The sequence below is a fragment of the Macrobrachium rosenbergii genome, chromosome 49 (genome assembly GCF_040412425.1).
Source record: "Macrobrachium rosenbergii isolate ZJJX-2024 chromosome 49, ASM4041242v1, whole genome shotgun sequence".
Classification (NCBI taxonomy): domain Eukaryota; kingdom Metazoa; phylum Arthropoda; class Malacostraca; order Decapoda; family Palaemonidae; genus Macrobrachium; species Macrobrachium rosenbergii.
In genome coordinates, this window is record NC_089789.1 from 5,968,605 (window position 1) to 5,986,917 (window position 18,313).

General features: G+C 34.3%; 1 protein-coding gene across 1 annotated transcript in view; it reads left to right on the forward strand.

The window, feature by feature from the left end:
* Window positions 1–10,332: 10,332 nt before the first annotated feature.
* LOC136832033 (hexokinase-2-like) overlaps window positions 10,333–18,313 on the forward strand; it is a 37,439-nt gene continuing 29,458 nt past the window's right edge. The window contains exon 1 of the mRNA XM_067092528.1: window positions 10,333–10,551. The gene's annotated coding sequence lies outside the window, so the exon portion shown is untranslated. The remainder of the gene's footprint in view (window positions 10,552–18,313) is intronic.

Sequence of the window (18,313 nt, forward strand, 5' to 3'; positions counted from 1 at the left end):
GGAATATTTTCTACCGAGAGTTCTTGCCTGAATAACTGCTCGTGTGAAATAGCTTTCATTTTTATTACATGCTTTTATTTAACTTGATTTCCATTGACGCCCCATTATTATTATCATTATTCAGAAGGTGAACCCTATTCATGTGGAACAAGCCCACAGGGACCATGACTTGAAATTCAAGCTTCCAAAGAATATTAAGGTGCTCATTTGGAAGTAAGAGAAGGTAAAGTGAAATACATAAAGAAGAGATCTCACTTATTAAAAAGAGGAAAATAAATTAATGAATTAATAAATAGATAAAAATGTATTAAAATCCAAAGAGATTAGCATTAGGATAGCAATGCATTGCATCTTCGCTTGAATTTCTAAAGTTCAATTGCACGACATCCTCTGGGAGATTGTTCCACAGTCCAGCGGTGTGTGGAATAAAGGATCTGAGAAGTTCTACAGCGACGAACATTTACTGCATATTGGTGCTGGTGTTCAGCGAATCTGGTCGCTCTCGGCAGATAAAGGGGATCAGGGATCAATTGTGAATGTGAAAGATCTCTGTCGAAATACAAATTTGGAAAAAGTGAATGAATATATAATCTTTTTGGAAGAATCCACAATAACAGCTGCCTTACGAAGAATACATTTAAGAAGGTTCTGAGCAATAGAATGACTTGCATTCCAATGACGCCTCCAAAATTTGAAGTTCACCAGGAAGCATCTTACAATACCAACGATCTTCAATTTATGTTCTCAAGAAGGTTCTTATTCTCCATATCCCAGCCCGATGAACCTAAAAGAGTTCAGAGGTCTGGTTAAACAAATCATTTATAACTAACTAACTTATTCTCCATCAATGTTCCTGAGAATTAACATTGCTTCCATGGTTACAATTCTTCACTAAACAATCAAGCAAACTCCACCTCTGCTTGCTAGCATTTAGGGTATCACTTCAGTGCGGAAGCACTGCACATACATGCGTCTAATCTCGACTGACGTAGTAAGTGTGTGACACTCTGATGTATTAACGGTCAGGAAGGAAGAGTGGAAGACTCGGCTCTAGGAAGTTAACGACAAGCGAAAACACATCACTGCCAGACGCAAAATCAACATTTACCAGTTTTTTTCCAATACCCCTTTTTTTATAAGAACAGTACTGTTGAACTGACGAAATTTTTGAAGAGTACAAAATGATAATGATAAAATAATTATAATTTTCTTTCACTAGAAATACGATGACACCTCACCTGACTGAGGGATGTTTTGCATAAACGGAAATAATGATCTTTTCTGTATCATCATCGCTCAAAGCAACACGATTTCTAATGTTGTAAAACTAAATCATAAATTTCTTCCCAATATAATGTAATCTTGACATTTTTAGGACCCGAGCTGGATTACATTAAAAGTTAGTACCGTCGAAAGACGGAATTCATCTGGTATGAACTCGATTCTGCACTTTATACATAACTCGAACGTGATAACAAGAGGGCACCCCTCCCCTCCCCGCCCCTCCCCCTTTTTTTTTTTGCTAAAGGAAAGATTACGATATCGGTGTGGTGATGAATAACGCTGTTTAACGAGAATGTAGTTAAAAAAAGAAGGAAATTGAGTGAAATCTCCTTTAAACTGTAACCGTTAGACAGCCTGCGCCAACATTTGCATTCTTAGTCTAGGCCTAAGCTTCTTCAACATTCTATATTTTCTCTTTTCTGTTTTTGCTGAACATCAAACCTCTTATACTACCTTTAGATAGGAGAAGTGTAAGTTCCTTTATCAACACTAAGCAGACCAAAAGGACCATATCTAGTAAACAGAAATTTTATATACGGTACTTTAAATCGGGAATGAGTGTGACATTCAGGCAACAGAGAATCAGTGAATATTTTTAAGTTCTAAGTGAATAAGCTATCTGAATCTATATTGAATGAAAAAAGGTTACTGATACAATGCCAATAAGAAATCAAGTCACAAATGTTAAAAAATATTATCTTAGTCTACTAAGCCAGGCGCAGTGAATACTTAGGGTACGGAACGAAAGACTGAACAAATATTCGTCTGTTTAGCCTGCTAACGTTGCCCAGACTGTCCCCAGCAGTCCAGTTCTTTTGACGCGTGTAGCTCTTGTATTCTAATCAGATTCGATAAAAGAAATAAATGAGATTAACTTCGGGAGCTTTTTTACCTTTCTTCGTTGGCCACGCCGTGACGTCCCACAACACACACGAGCCTTGTGGATGAATCTGACGGTGGTGGTATTGACCATGACGAAAAGTCAGGCGATTTAATTTCAAGGACTTTTTATTTTTTTAAGTTCTTGTCTCTTCGCACTTGGCTGCCCTCATTTCTCGCTTTTCTAAGTGTTAGTAGAAAACGCTGACTTTGTGTGTGTGTGTGTAAATATATATATATATATATATATATATATATATATATATATATATATATATATATATATATATATATATATATATATATATATATATATATATATATATATACAGTATATATATATATATATATATATATATATATATATATTATATATATATATATATATATATATATATATATATATATATATAAAAGTTGACTTGTACATATACAGTATATATATAGGCTATATATATATATATATATATATATATATATATATATATATATATATATATATATGTGTGTGTGTGTGTGTGTGTGTGTGTGTGTGTGTTGTTTGTGTATATGTATAAATGAATCACGAAAATATGGAACGTGATGAATATCTAAATAATGGAGTGCTGCAAGGCCTTTCGACTTATAATCCTTTACTTAGTCTGCTAAGTAAAGGACTATAAGTCGAAAGGTCTTGCAGCACTCCATTGTTTCTCTTTCCTTCGTGGATTTTGTCTTTATATATATATATATATATATATATATATATATATATATATATATATATATATATATATATATATATATATATATATATATATATATATATATATATATATATATATATATATATATATATATATATATATATACTGTATTATATTTTTTTTCACACGCAAGCAACTGATTAGGTGAGAAACGAGCAACAGCAAACGAAAAAAAACACAACTGAGTCACTTGAAATAATAATAAAAAATAAATCTAAAAAAATGCCTTTGCAAGTAGTTCCAATAACGTTCTCGGAGCGCAACGCAGACGAAAGAAAGCAGAGATCTTCTAAAAATAGTATCTCTTGAGTTATCATTAGATTTTACGACATAAATAGAAAGAAACTTCTGGTTTATCGCTTTTTTTTTATCATCAATATCGATATCACGTGAGGCTCATGTACCATTAAGGATATATCAAAAGGTGGTATGACAGTGATAAAAATCATTCGATAAATTTTTTTTAATAACATAAGTTTGTCTTGCTTAGCAGTATACGTACTGTCATGGCACCATTATTATTATTATTATTATTATTATTATTATTATTATTATTATTATTATTATTAGTGGTATCAAGAGTAGTAGTAGAGGTAGTAGCAGTTAAAATTTTATTATTATTATTATTATTATTATTATTATTATTATTATTATTATTATTATTATTATTATTCAGAAGATGAACCCTATTCATATCGAACAGGCCTACAGGGCAATTGGCTTGAAATTCAAGCTTATAGTGAATATAGTGTTCTTGAAAGACAATGCAGAAGGTAATAAGAAATACAGAGTGAAGAGATCATTAATTATAAAATAATAATAATAATAATAATAATAATAATAATAATAATAATAATAATAATAATAATAATAATAATAAAATTTTAACTTCGACTACCTATACTACTACTGTTGCCATCACTAATAATAATAATAATAATTTTGGGTTATATTTATTGCAAACAATTAACGATGCTCGTAAAATTCAGAGATTAAATAATAAAAATTGTTAAGACGTGATTTAATATTGGTAACAAAAGATCATCATATGGAAGTCTTCTTTATAAGTGTTAACATTACCCAGGACTCGACCAATACTTCATGCTATTTGAATATATAAGGAACCAGAATCAGAAATTAACCTTTAGTTCTGGATCCTCTATAGGAAATAATTTTGTGCCTTCACAAAATGTCTGTACCTTTCAGTTTACTGTAAAAGAAAACTATTGGGATGGCTACTTGTCTGCCCGTCCGCACTTTTCTGTCCGCCCTCAGATCTTAAAAGCTGCTGAGGCTAGAGGGCTGCAAATTGCTATGTTGAGCTTCCACCCTCCAATCATCAAACATACCAAATTGTAGCCTTCTAGCCTCAGTAGTTTTTATTTTATTTAGCCACGATCGTGCGTCTGGCACCGCTACAGATGGCAACAACACAGGCAACCACCGGGCCGTGGCTGAAAGTTTCATGGGCCGCGGCTGAGTTTCACGGGCAGTGGCTGAGAGTTTCACAACAGCATTATACGCTGTACAGAAAACTCGATTGCGCCGGAGAAACTTCGCCGCATATTTTACCTGTTTATCTATCGTATAGCGTCATGAAAAAAAAATTAAAACATAAATTTAACCTTCTCAGCCACGTGCCCTCCCCCAACAAAATAAATTAAAACAAAAATTTATCTTTATCAGCCCCACCCCAAATTAATTAAAACAAAATTTCAACTTTCCCAGCCACCCAAAAAAATAATAATAAAAAATTTAACTTTCTCAGTCCCCCCAAAAATGAAAAAAAAAATGTAAAATTTCTCAGCTCCCCCAAAATAAAACAAAATGTAAAATTTCTCAGCCCCCCCAAAAAATAAAACAAAATTTAAAAATTTCTCAGCTCCCCAAAAAATTAAAACAAAAACGTACAATTTCTCAGCAGCCCCCACCCCAAAAAATTAAAATAAAAATGTAAAATTTCTCAGCCCGCCCAAAAATGAAAACAATAATGTAAAATTTCTCAGCCCGCCCAAAAAATGAAAACAAAAATGTAAAATTTCTCAGGCCGCCCAAAAAAATGAAAACAAAAATGTAAAATTTCTCAGGCCCCCCCAAAAAATTAAACAAAAATGTAAAATTTCTCAGCCCCCCAAAAAAATTTAAACATAAATGTTGACTTCCTCATCAGAATTTCAATAGCACACTTTACGACCTGTAATAGGTTTTTCTCATAATTTATATATCAAAAACTATATATATCAAGTTTTGCTATAAAGAGATGTCAGTGACCTTGAGAACTAAATTTAACCGTGAAGATAGTGACGTAGATATCACTCTTATTCACAGCGTTGATAATACTAATGCTCAGACGGCTAATTATTATTATTATTATTATTATTATTATTATTATTATTATTATTATTATTATGATAAAGCTAATGCTCAGACTGTTAATTATTATTATTATTATTATTATTATTATTATTATTATTATTATTATTATTATTATTATTATCTTATAAGTATAAATAGAGGGAAACATAATGAAATTCTGTAGTTATAAAATAACGAAAACCTATAAAGGGATGACTCTCCGTGGCAGCGTAGAAATGCCTTGCAAAAGGAATATCAGGAGATGAAAAAAAAAAAAAATAGAAACAAGACTAGCGACTACCAATAAACACAATAGACCAAGCTGATAAAGTTAATAAATTAAGTTGGTAAAGTTGATAAACCAAGTTAATGGACCAAGTTAATAAAGTCAATAAACCAAGTTAATAAAGCTGATAAACCAAGTTAATGGACCAAGTTAATAAAGTTAATAAACTAAGTTAATGGACCACGTTAATAAAGCTGATAAACCAAGTTAATAAAGCTGATAAACCAAGTTAATGGATCAAGTTAATAAAGTTAATAAACCAAGTTAATGGATCAAGTTAATAAAGATAATAAACCAAGCTGGTGGACGAAGTTAATAAAGTTAATAAACCAAGTTAATAAAGTTGATAAACCAAGTTTATGGACCGAGTTAATAAAGTTGATAAACCAAGTTGATAAACCACATATTCGAACCAATCTTCGAGTGTCTTTAGCTCACTGAGGAAAATCCAAACCTCAGTCTAGATTTTTATTTTTATTTTATTGCAAATGGCCTTCTTCTATGATTAGATTTTACATATATATATAAAAATATATACCGGTATAAAAACGAGCTTTGGGGATTTTCCTTTTTTTTAACTATCAATGCAGATAATTATCACGTGTGTATCACGAAGCTTGTAGATATATCAGACGGTGGTGTGACCCCAAAATTAAAAGTATGAGGTGATTTGCAACATGCATGCAACGTACGCATTTAATTTTTAAAGTTATTACTACTGGAACCGGGGATGGCATTAGTGGGGAAAGATTACGTAGCAATCAATCGTAGCCTTGTATATGTATATATATTTACATACCTGTATACATATATATATATATATATATATATATATATATATATATATACATTATATATAAATGTATATATATATATATATATATATATATATATATATATATATATATATATATGAAATTTTATCACACCGTGATTTATATACAATCATGAAGCTATACATATATTGTCGCCGAAGGGAATTTATATAAGTGATAAATGAATTGGAATCGTGGGGACACGAACCCGCGACGAAAGCCTATTCAGCGACTCCATTGACGTAAACCATTGAGCCATTGATGGCTCAATGGTTTATAACTGGAGTCGCTGGCTCAATGGTTTACGTCAACATCGCTGAATAGGCTTTCGTCGCGGGTTCGTCCCCACGATTCCACCATTTATCATATATATACATATACATTATATAAATGTATATATATATATATATATATATATATATATATATATATATATATATATATATATATATATATATATGATTATAATCACTTTTGTGCTCGTGTGTGTGTGTGTGTAAACAATGCAAGCAATTTTATTGATGAAAACCCTCTCTGGACAAACATAATACATACAATGACGATGATGACTCTCAGTCAATGCATCGTAATAATGACACGTCTGACCTTGAAATTTAGGACACAACCAACCTACCAAAAACAACGCGTTCTGATCTTAAAGAATAAAGAACAGTTTCTGTATAAGAGCATCGAGGTCATTTATTTAGATATTAAAGTGCTGATTTATTTTTTTATAAAACGTTCAATCATCGCTACTGTTGTAAGTTACTACTGCCATATTCATTACTTATTTTACTATCATCTGATGGTGACGTCATTGATGGCAGTTCATATTTCAGATGCTAATGTGGTCACCGTTATGATTATCATCATTATATTATCTGTTTTGTTGTTGTTAATAATAATAATAATAATAATAATAATAAATAAGAAAATAAATAAATAAACTAATAGAAAGATAAACAGTAATACCAGTGGATTCAAAAGAAAAAAAATGCGAGTTGGCTCCTCACTAAGTTATTCTCTCCTAGTTCTTGGAAAGCTTGGACAGAGGACTGCCCAAGCATTCTGTTAATGTGTCGTCAGCATTTTTCATCATTATCATCATAATCATCATCATGATCATCATCATTATCTATTTTTGAGAGAACTTGTTTCATACTTTATCTCTTTTATCCAGAGGGACAATTTGCTTGCCTGCTATAATTCTCATTAGCTTTTGATTTCAAACCAAAAAAATGTGACACACAGGGATTTCTGTTAACGCTACAAAGAAGTGTTCAAAGCATTATAGAATTACATATAGAACTTCACTGTAGAATTCCTTTCTGCGCTATCTACACTATAATGAAGTGTACAAAACATTATAGAATTTCATTGTAGAATCCCTTTCTGCGCTATCTACGCTTCATAGAAGTGTAAAAGCATTATAGAATTTCATTGTAGCATTCCTTTCTGCGCCATCTGCGCTACAGAGAAGAAGTATACAAAGCATTATACAATTTCATTGTAGAATTCCTTTCTGCGATATCTACACTATAAAGGAGAAGTGTACAAAGCATTATAGAATTACACTGTAGAATTCCTTTCTGTGCTATCTACACTACAAAGGAGAAGTCGACAAAGCATTATAGAATTTCATTGTAGAATTCCTTTCTGCGCTATCTATGCTACATAGAAGAAGTGTAAAAGAATTATAGAATTTCATTGCAGAATTCCTTTCTGCGCTATCTACGCTACAGAAAAGATGTGTAAAAGCATTATAGAATTACATTGTGCGCTATCTACGCTACAAAGGAGAAGTGTACAAAGCATTATAGAAATTCATTGTAGAATTCCTTTCTGCGCTATCTATGCTACATAAGAGAAGTGTACAAAGCATTATAGAATTTCATTGTAGAATTCCTTTCTGCTTTATCTACACCACAAAGGAGAAGTGTACAAAGCATTATAGAATTTCAGCGTAGAACTCCTTTCTGCGCTATTGACGCTACAAAGGAGAAGTGTACAAAGCATTATAGAATTTCATTGTAGAATTCCTTTCTGTGCTATCTACGCTACATAGAAGTGTAAAAGAATTATAGAATTTTATTGTAGAATTCCTTTCTGAGCTATCTACGCTACAGAGAAGAAGTGTTCAAAGCATTATAGAATTTCAGTGTAGAATTCCTTTCTGAGCTATCTACACTACAAATGTAGTGTACAAAGCATTATATAGAATTACATTGTAGAATTCCTTTCTGCACTATTTACACTACAAAGGAGAGGTGTACAAAGCATTTTAGAATTACATTGTAGAATTCCTTTCTACGCTATCTACGCTACCAAGGGGAAGTGCACAAAGAAAAAATGACTAAAATATTATGGAATTTCTTAAATTCAAAATCAAGGAATTTCTTCTCTTCAAAGCAAAATTAAATAAATATTACGAAATTTCCTCTCCTCAAAGCAAAACTGAATAAGATATTATGGAATTTTTCCTTCGCTTCAAAGCCAAAACGAACGAGACATTGTGGGAACTTCGTTCTCTTCTGCACCAGTACTGCCGCCACGTGAGTCCCAGGAGTCTTGCGGGTACTGTATCGGACTAGGGCTGACCATGAAAAGGTCTGGCTATTTCTTCCCAAGGACTTTAGATTATTTTGTTTTACTCGAAAGGTTGTTACTGTTACAATAGTAACGCTACTGGTAGTGATGCTTTTGACAGCCTTCGTTGTAGGGACAATATGCAGCGGTGTTAGAAATAATCAATACACAATCACGTGTGGAACTGAAATAAATTTCTGACTCACATCAGGATCGAACCCAGGTCTTTCAGTTGAAAGACCAGACCGCTGCCAGCCAGCCAGGTGCTTTTCATTGTACAGGATGTATGTATGTATGTGTCTAAATATGTATGTATATATATACATACATACATACATATATATATATATATACATACATATTATAACAATATTAATAACAGAACTGTAATAATATGCGGAGAACATTTTGCAATTGCTGAAGCAGTTTTAATGACCTGTCGTTCTGTGGCAGTAAGTAATGCTTCGTATCTTCACAAGATAAAATGGCTGTAAAGAAATATTATACGGAGACATCTGTGAACCCCTAGTTTAAAACTTGCCATCATCCAGCCCGGGATAAGAACGGGGACAAGAATAATGGGATAATAAGATAATTCTTCCAGTGTGTGTTGCTTTTATCGCGATCAATTGAACATTGATTCTTTTCGCAATAATAATAATAATAATAATAATAATAATAATAATAGGGACCAATAATAATAATAATAATAATAATAATAATAATAATAATAATAGTTCTGAACCGTTTAACACTGTAGTTTTATTACCGTTTGAACTAAAGAAAGAAAAAACATTGTAGCATCTATGAAGTTTGAACTGAAATGAAAAAAAAAATATATATATATAATAAAAAACGAAAACATACTGTGTAAAACATACCTATAAAATCAGAAGACAGTATCTGAGTATATATAAGTACCAGTGCCAACCTCTGCAACTTGCAACTCCAGATCTACAATGAAATTGAATAAAATGATTCTGTACCGCGTATAAACCTTTAGGCCTAACATGCAAAGTCTTCAGTTATTCAGTAGCACTCAAGGTCACTGCTCCTACATGACCTAATAATATACACGTGTGTGTGTGTGTGACGAGGCTTAAGTTTGTAGTGAGATTTTGTATATGAAGTTTTGATCATGCATATTTGAAGCATAGATTATCGTAACACAAACGTGGAGCTGTGTAAAGTATTGATTTTCCCGGCGTACTCTATACACGAAGATAATTGTTGCTGTGGTATTTTAAATCTAGGCTACACGCAGACATACGTTCGCACAAGGGCATTGAATAATTCAAAGATAATCAAAACCTTTGTCATCATCTTTGAAGTGACAGATTATCGATGTCGTCACTGATAACCCGTACGATACTCTTCCGTCACAACGTATAAAGCGGAGTCTGGCAATGGCGTCAGGGTGGAGTGAACGCTCAAGAGTACTGAGGCGGTCTTTAGTTAAAGGGGAACGCTGTGAGGGTCAGGAACCACGTCAACTGTAGGGTCCCAAAGTATTGATGTTTTCCTGTGGTCTTCCGATTACATAACCGTCAAGGCGTGAGCTGTTGTCAGTGCTAGAATCAGGATTCTTTTCTTTACCGAGGTAAGTTCAGTCGATGTCTTTCGTAAGATTTCTGAAGTCGTGACGTGTCATGCTAGATTCAGGCGAAGTTAAAAACAACGATGTTTTTCGGTTAAGGAACGTGTCATATGTTATTATTACTAAGTCGTTGTTGCCTTTTCCAAGTCGCTTTTCACTGAATCTTTGCCTTGGAACTTAAGAGCAGCAAAGTTCATTGGCGAAATTTGAGGGTGTGCTATTTAGAATACAGGGAACTTTTGCTAATGAGAGATATCCATTCCGTTTAGAATGTTTATTATTCTCGTCCACAGATGACCGATGCATCAATGTGATCAATATGCTCATGTTGGCAACAACAAGTCTTCTCTCTCTCTCTCTCTCTCTCTCTCTCTCTCTCTCTCTCTCTTTTCTCTCTCTCTTCTTTTAGTGCTTGCTGTGTAAAGAATAAAGCAAGCACTTTGCCAACGTTCATACTTTCCCACTGAATCAAGGAAACTTCTTGTCGTTGCACACACAAACAAACGCACGCAACGCTGACACATACACACAAATGCACACACAAATCTATGTCCAATTTAAACGAGGTCCTGTTATTAACCGAATTAATTCACAGAAAAATTGTGCAAGTGACCAATATTATATATATATATATATATATATATATATATATATATATATATATATATATATATATATATATATATATATATATATATATATATATGTGTGTGTAATATGTGAGTGTGTGTGTGTATGTATATATATAGTATATATGTATGTATACATGTATATATAATATATAAATAGCATGAGATGCACGTGATTTAGTATAAGCGAAATCCGCAGGAAAATAACAGCCAGAATATCCGTGCCAAGCTCTTTCTTGTTAATTCACTGCAACAACGCAAGGATGTTGCTTACGATCTTGTCAAAACTTCCGGTTCTGTAACGTTTTCCGTTTAATTTTTGCCGGCTGGAGCTACTACGTAACAGAACAAATACACATGCAAAACCCTCCTTGAATATGTCTTGTATTAGCAACCCCCTTTAAAGAATGGGGTAATCGACAGTGAGCAGTCTAAACACATTTTTTTCTCAGGAAATATGCTAACCAAAACTAAAAGTTAAAATATATATAAAAAAAATACAGCGTAGTAACAATAATGAAGTCTGTGTTGTTTTCAGCCTGGCAACACGCGAAATAATAAAATTAATGGCATAAAACAATCGTAGCCTCATAAAATATAACAGTATCAGGTCCTATAACCTGTCTAATTTACATAAACCGTACTTTTGCATTGTTTAGGTATAGCCAGTGGATAGTACTTCTGTATGGTTTAGGTATAGGCTATGATAGTATTATATGTATAAAAAGGGCTCGGATAAAGAGATTTACTACGATAAAGAATATTGTGTCAGCTTTGGCTGTTTTGCTTTTGAAGTGTTTTTTTTTATTGACTTTTTCTCTTTTCTTACTTCAACGAAGTTTTTTTTTTTATTGACTTTTTCTCTTTTCTTACTTCAACGGTCAGCAGTGCTGAGAGAGTTGAACACCCCACTGCACGCAGATCTTATTAACGCTTTACAAGCTTAGACAGTTGTCGTTTGAAACTGAAACTCTCATCATTAATTATATTTAGTCTGGTGCTTTTATACCTTTCAATATGCTTTTGTTTCTTTAGCGGACGTAAGAATTCATTAAGTTCTAAGACGCGTGACGGGTAAATTCATAAACTTAATAGGGATTCATACTGCTGTCACGCAATTTCACTGTAACATCTTCAGCGAGACCTAACGTAAGGTTTACAGTTTAGAGAAGCAGTTTCGAAATGGAGAATGGAAGAATACAGCACATTTAATGCGTGGTATCTATTTTCCCGAAAGGAGCGATCAATAAAATGTCTACCTGGTTCCCGAGAGATGTATATCACTGAATAATCACTGGTACTGTTATTCATAAATTCCATATTTATTCTGATGTTACACTTTTATTCTCTAGTGTTATTAGCACCGTAATCTTTTGCCATCCACTGGATGACAAGTTCTTTTGGATGGTGTGCATGTATTTGCCAGTTATTATTATTATTATTATTATTATTATTATTATTATTATTATTATTATTATTATTATTATTCAGAAGACGAAGAACCCTATTCATATGAAACAAGCCCAAATGGGCCATTGACTTGACTTGAAATTCAAACTTCCAAAGAATATTGTTTCCATTTGAAAGAAATAACAGAAGGTAACAGGGAATACAGAAAGAAGAGATCAGTTATTAGAAAATGAGTGAATTAATAAATCAGTGAATAATTAGATAGAAATGTAAGTTATAAAATACAAGAAGAATTCTTTTGGGGTTGTAATGCTTTGCAACTTTGCCTGGACTTTTGAGGTTCCAATTGCACATACCCTTGTACACTGAGAACCGTTTATTATGACGCACCTTTTTATATGAGAACCATACATTTATACATATTTGATAAACCGTTATCTAGCAGTTTCCCCCGTAGGCTATAGTGTCATCGGTGGATCTTACGCAGTGCACTGTAGGCATTACTACGGGGTGCTTGCAGCATCCCATCTGCCCATAGCTACACCCACTTCTTAGCCTTTTACTTCACCTCCGTTCCCACTTCCTTTCTTCAGTCTTGCTCTCCAACTCTGTAACTTCTTGGTGCAGCTGTGGAACTTTCTCTCAATTGCACCTTTCGATCCTTGTACTCCGTCGTCATTTCTATGTCTCTCTGTCGTGCTGTCCAACCACTCCAACTCCCTCTTTTCATTTCGTTAACGCTGAACGGCTGAGAGCACCCCGTGCTTGGCTTTCTAGCCCCGTAGGGGGGTTAGCGCCGTCAGTGCACCTCACACTGTGAACTGTAGCATTAGTTAAGGTTCTTTGCAGCGTCCCTTCGACCCCTATACCTGCAACCCCTTTCATTCCCTTTTACTGTACGTCCGTTTTGTTCTCCGTCTTCCGTCTTATTTTCCACTCTCTCCTAACAATTGATTTATAGTGCAAGGTTTTCTTCCTGTTATACCTTTCAAACCTTTTACTGTCAATTTCCGTTTCAGCGCTGAATGACCTCACAGGTACCAGCGCTCGGCCTTTGGCCTAAATTCGACATTCTTCTTCTTGTGTTCTTGACTTTTCAGCCTAAATTCCACGGAGCCAGTCCAATCCAGTTTTGCAGTTTCAAGTCATCCCATTACCCCACTAACTTCATTGTCTGCCTCCGCCATCATAGCATTCACCCCAAATGACTAGATAAGGCGCCCACATCTACTTTGTCATTTGCAGCAAAATTCTTTAAGCAGTTGTGGAACTCTTGTACCCTCATGACATTGCCAACATTTACTTTAATTTAAACCTTTCCCTCAGAAATCATTTCAGAATTCTTTTGCATGTTTCTGTTACTACTCATCATTATCACCTGATGGCACACACGATATTCCCCACGCGGTGCACTGTAGGCATTACTTAGGGTTCTTTGCAGCGTCCCCTCGGCCCCGAGCTGTAACCCCTTTCATTCCTTTTACTGTACCTCCATTCACATTCTTTCTCTTCCATCTTACTTTCCACCCTTTCCCAACTATTGATGTATAGCGCAACTGCGAGGTTTTTCTGCTGTTACGCCTTTCAAACCTTTTTACTCGCAGTTTCAACTTCAGTTCTGAATGACTTCATAGGTCCCAGCGCTTGGCCTTTAGCCTCGATCTTATATTCCATTCCATTCCATATAATAGTGACATTTCAACTTTCCTGCGCTCCATTCCCAGTTGTTCTTGTTGTTATCCTATTGATTTGCATCTCCAACCTTTCTTTCCCTGTCCTTCGTCACAGCCTCGTCGTACATATGAATAACAAACAGTCAGAAAGACTTTTGGGTCCTTTGCATGACATCCACTTTTACACCAAACTAGCCACTCTCTCCATCACATTGCCCTTATAACTGTTTTTATTAACATTCAGAAAAGTCTGAAACACAGGTAACCTGCAGTGTGACCCCCTTCAGTGAAATCTTTCCTAATGGCTGAGTGTATTAAGTCGCTGTCTCTCACACACCAACACTAAAATATAAGGTCAAATACCAGTCAAGGTAGGTGAATTCATATACTAATAATTCTTTGAGTTTAAGTCACTCCCAAGATACTGTGACATTGACGGCAATGACCCGGCTATCCGAATTACTTTCATACATGCATCCATATATAGATAAATAAATAAATATATAAATAAATAAATAAATAAATAAATATATATATATATATATATATATATTAAAGTTAAAGTTAAAGTCCTCCTGGGCCTCTGTAGGCTCATAGGGCAGGCTCTGATCTCCTGTTTCTTAAGCCGACAGCCAGTGGGGGACAGGTCCCAATTCCTATGACACGTGGCCAGTGTGTCGCTAGGCCCACTGTTTAACTCCCCAGCCCGAGGGCTGATTTCCTATTCTCCTACTAAACCTCTCGGGTTTTTTCGGACAGCTAGGTTGACGGGCTGCCAGGATTATATAATATATATATATATATATATATATATATATATATATATATATATATATATATATATATATATATATATTACATGTATATACAGTATAATATATAAAATCATGCGAAATTACTAGGGAATCGAGAGACAGTATTAGGGAATCGAGAGACAGTATTAGGGAATCGAGAGAAAGAATTATGGAATTGAGAGAAAGTACTGGAGAATCGAGAGAAAGTATTAGGGAATCGAGAGAAAGTATTATAGAAATCGAGAGAAAGTGTTAGGGAATCGAGAGAAATTATTAGGGAATTGAGAGAAAGTATTAGGGAATCGAAAGAAATTATTAGGGAATCGAGAGAAAGTATTAGGGAATCAGAAGAAATTATTAGGAAATCGAGAGAAAGTATTCGGAAATCGAGAGAAATTATTAGGGAAGCGAGAGAAAGTATTAGGGAATCGAGAGGAAGTATTAGAGAATCGAGAGAAATTATTATGGATCGAGAGAAAGTATTAGGGAATCGACAGAAAGTATTATGGAATCGAGAGAAATTCTTGGGGAATCGAGAGAAAGTATTAGGGAATCGAGAGAAATTATTATGGAATCGAGAAAAAGTATTAGGGAATCGAGATATAGTATTAGAGAATCGAGAGAAAGTGTTAGGGAACCGAGAGAAATTATTATGGAATCGAGAAAAAGTATTAGGGAATCGAGGTATAGTATTAGGGATTCGATAGTAGCAGGGAATCGAGAGAAATAATAGGGAATCGAGAGAAAGTATTAGGGAATCGAGAGAGAGTTTTATGGAATCGAGAGGAAGTATTAAGGAATATAGAAAGTATTAGGGATAGACAGAAAGTATTAGGGAATCGAGAGAAATTATTAGGGAATCGAGAGAAAGTATCAGCGAATCGAGAGAAAGTATTCGAAATCGTATAAATGGGAATCGAGGGAAAGTATTCGGAATCAAGAGAAATGATTGGAGAATCAAGGTAAATTATTAGGGAATCGAAAGAAAGTATTAGGGAATCAAGAGAAAGTATTATGGAATCGAGAGAAAGTATTATGGAATCGAGAGAAAGTGTTAGGGAATCGAGAGGTTGAGTGTCATTGTATTTACATAAATCGGGTGAAGTTGATCTGTATATTCTATACCCCACCCCCTCTCTCTCTCTCTCTATGGAACCGGTCCTAATCAATTCCCTTAAAGGCATGATCCTGTTCCACCGGTTCCAAGGATGGCCAGTTGCCTACTACACAGGCTGCGTTTACTTTTATCTATTTATATACTTATTTATTTATTAATTATTTCGGCTGCAAATTCGAAGCTCCATAGTCTCTTTTTGGCTGTTGTTGCGGTGATTGTTTTATGTTGATGTTATTTAGGAAATTATAAAAAAAATTACCTTTCCTTGTTTTACACACACACAAATATATATATATATATATATATATATATATATATATATATATATATATATATATATATATATATATATATATATATATATATATATATATATATACATACACACACACACACACATATATATACATACATATATGCATATATATACCAAACATGCCTGTTCCTTAAGACAATGCTCCCCTTCCGGATTACTTAAATATTTTTTTGGATGCTATTGCAAGCCCCTTGCCTTTTTCCACCCCGGATGCGGCTCACCACAGTCAACTAGCTATCAGGCACATATTTCACGACACAGGTCAACGGAGACACAGGGAGATTTCGCCGGCGAACCGAACTCCGTCCATCCTCTGGTTAGCATGGTCTCCTGACCACTTGACCACGAGGTCTCTCAAAGGAGGTCATTCTGAAGGTAGAAATAATTGGAGGATGCGATCAAAATATGGATCTTTTGTTTGTACAGTACTCAAAGAAAGTTTAAGAGGGCAATGAAGCCGGACATTCATATCATCATTACCCTCTTAAACTTTCACTGTGTACAAACAAAAGTAGGTGGGAGTGTTGTCTACCATGAGTCTTTTTTTTTATGTTATCCACATTTGGATCGCATATTCCAATGATCTCTGCGTTCAAAATGAGGAAATAGGAAGATGCAGACTTGCAAGGATAAAAAAGCAACTAAGACTCTGGATTTCCTTTGAGCAGAATTAGCAGATTCTTGGGCATGATAATTTGATCAGATATTCCAGCTATCCCTGCTGGGGAGAAATCTCGATTTCTCAAAATAATTTTGAGAATGTAACGGAAAAGCATTCAGCAACTCTTAGTCATGAATTGGCAATTAATTCTTTGGTTCTGATACATTGCGGATGAAAAATATTGTTCTCTGCTCATTTTAACCGGTCGCACACAAGAGTTTCCTGATTTTTAGCCTTCAGATCCAGTAGTTAGATGATACTGGTTCATCTTCTACACGAGTTTGAACGGGATCCTTTACATATAAGAATTTACTGATCAGAAGTAAATCAAATTGAGCCTTTACTTGCTCTGAGCATTTCATATTTGAAAATACATTGTTTTTGAACCATCACATTCCGTGGCATCACATCCGATGATAAATTTTGACACGAGGTTGCTAATTTGAAGATTATGACAAATTACCACACTCAAGAATCTGCTAATTCTGAACAAATAAATTCCAAAGTCTTAGTTTTTTTTTATTCTTGTAAGTCTGTAACTTCCTATTTCCTAGGCAGTGATTCTCATAATGAATCAGGTATCCTCTTCCTCCATCCAAATACTCTTTACAGTGAGGTCCTCAGGATCACATTCAAGTTTTATTCTTAAACGATTAAAAAGCTGAAATTGATCCTGTGCTTTGATTTCTTGTTGCCCATTTGTTAAATGCGGCAAAAAGACCTTCGTGGAAGCAAATAGTGCATAAGCTGTTCCTATGGAAGATGACTGCCCTAACCCTGTGAAATACGATCCTGTAACCTCTTCTGTAATTATTCACTTGGAAACGACTCAAATTTCGCCTTTTTCAAATATCTCTGAATCCATATCTTTTATGTTGACTCAGCAGCGTAAGTTTACAGCACAAGAGATCTCTGGGACCTTCATTCTTACGTCACTGAGTTTGACCTTAAAATCTTCCGCAATTTACTTTGCTTTCTGACATGAATTATGCAGAGTCAGGCACAAAGTTCCGTTTACCACACTTCCTGCTTGATGTTGAAAAATAATTTTTGGTATTTTAACCGATTATTTTATATCTGTTGTTGCTGGTTACACAAACTGAGCTTCTTTTCCCGTTCATAATTGTTTCCTGATACTTAGACTGTCTTTTCATACAGAATTCAG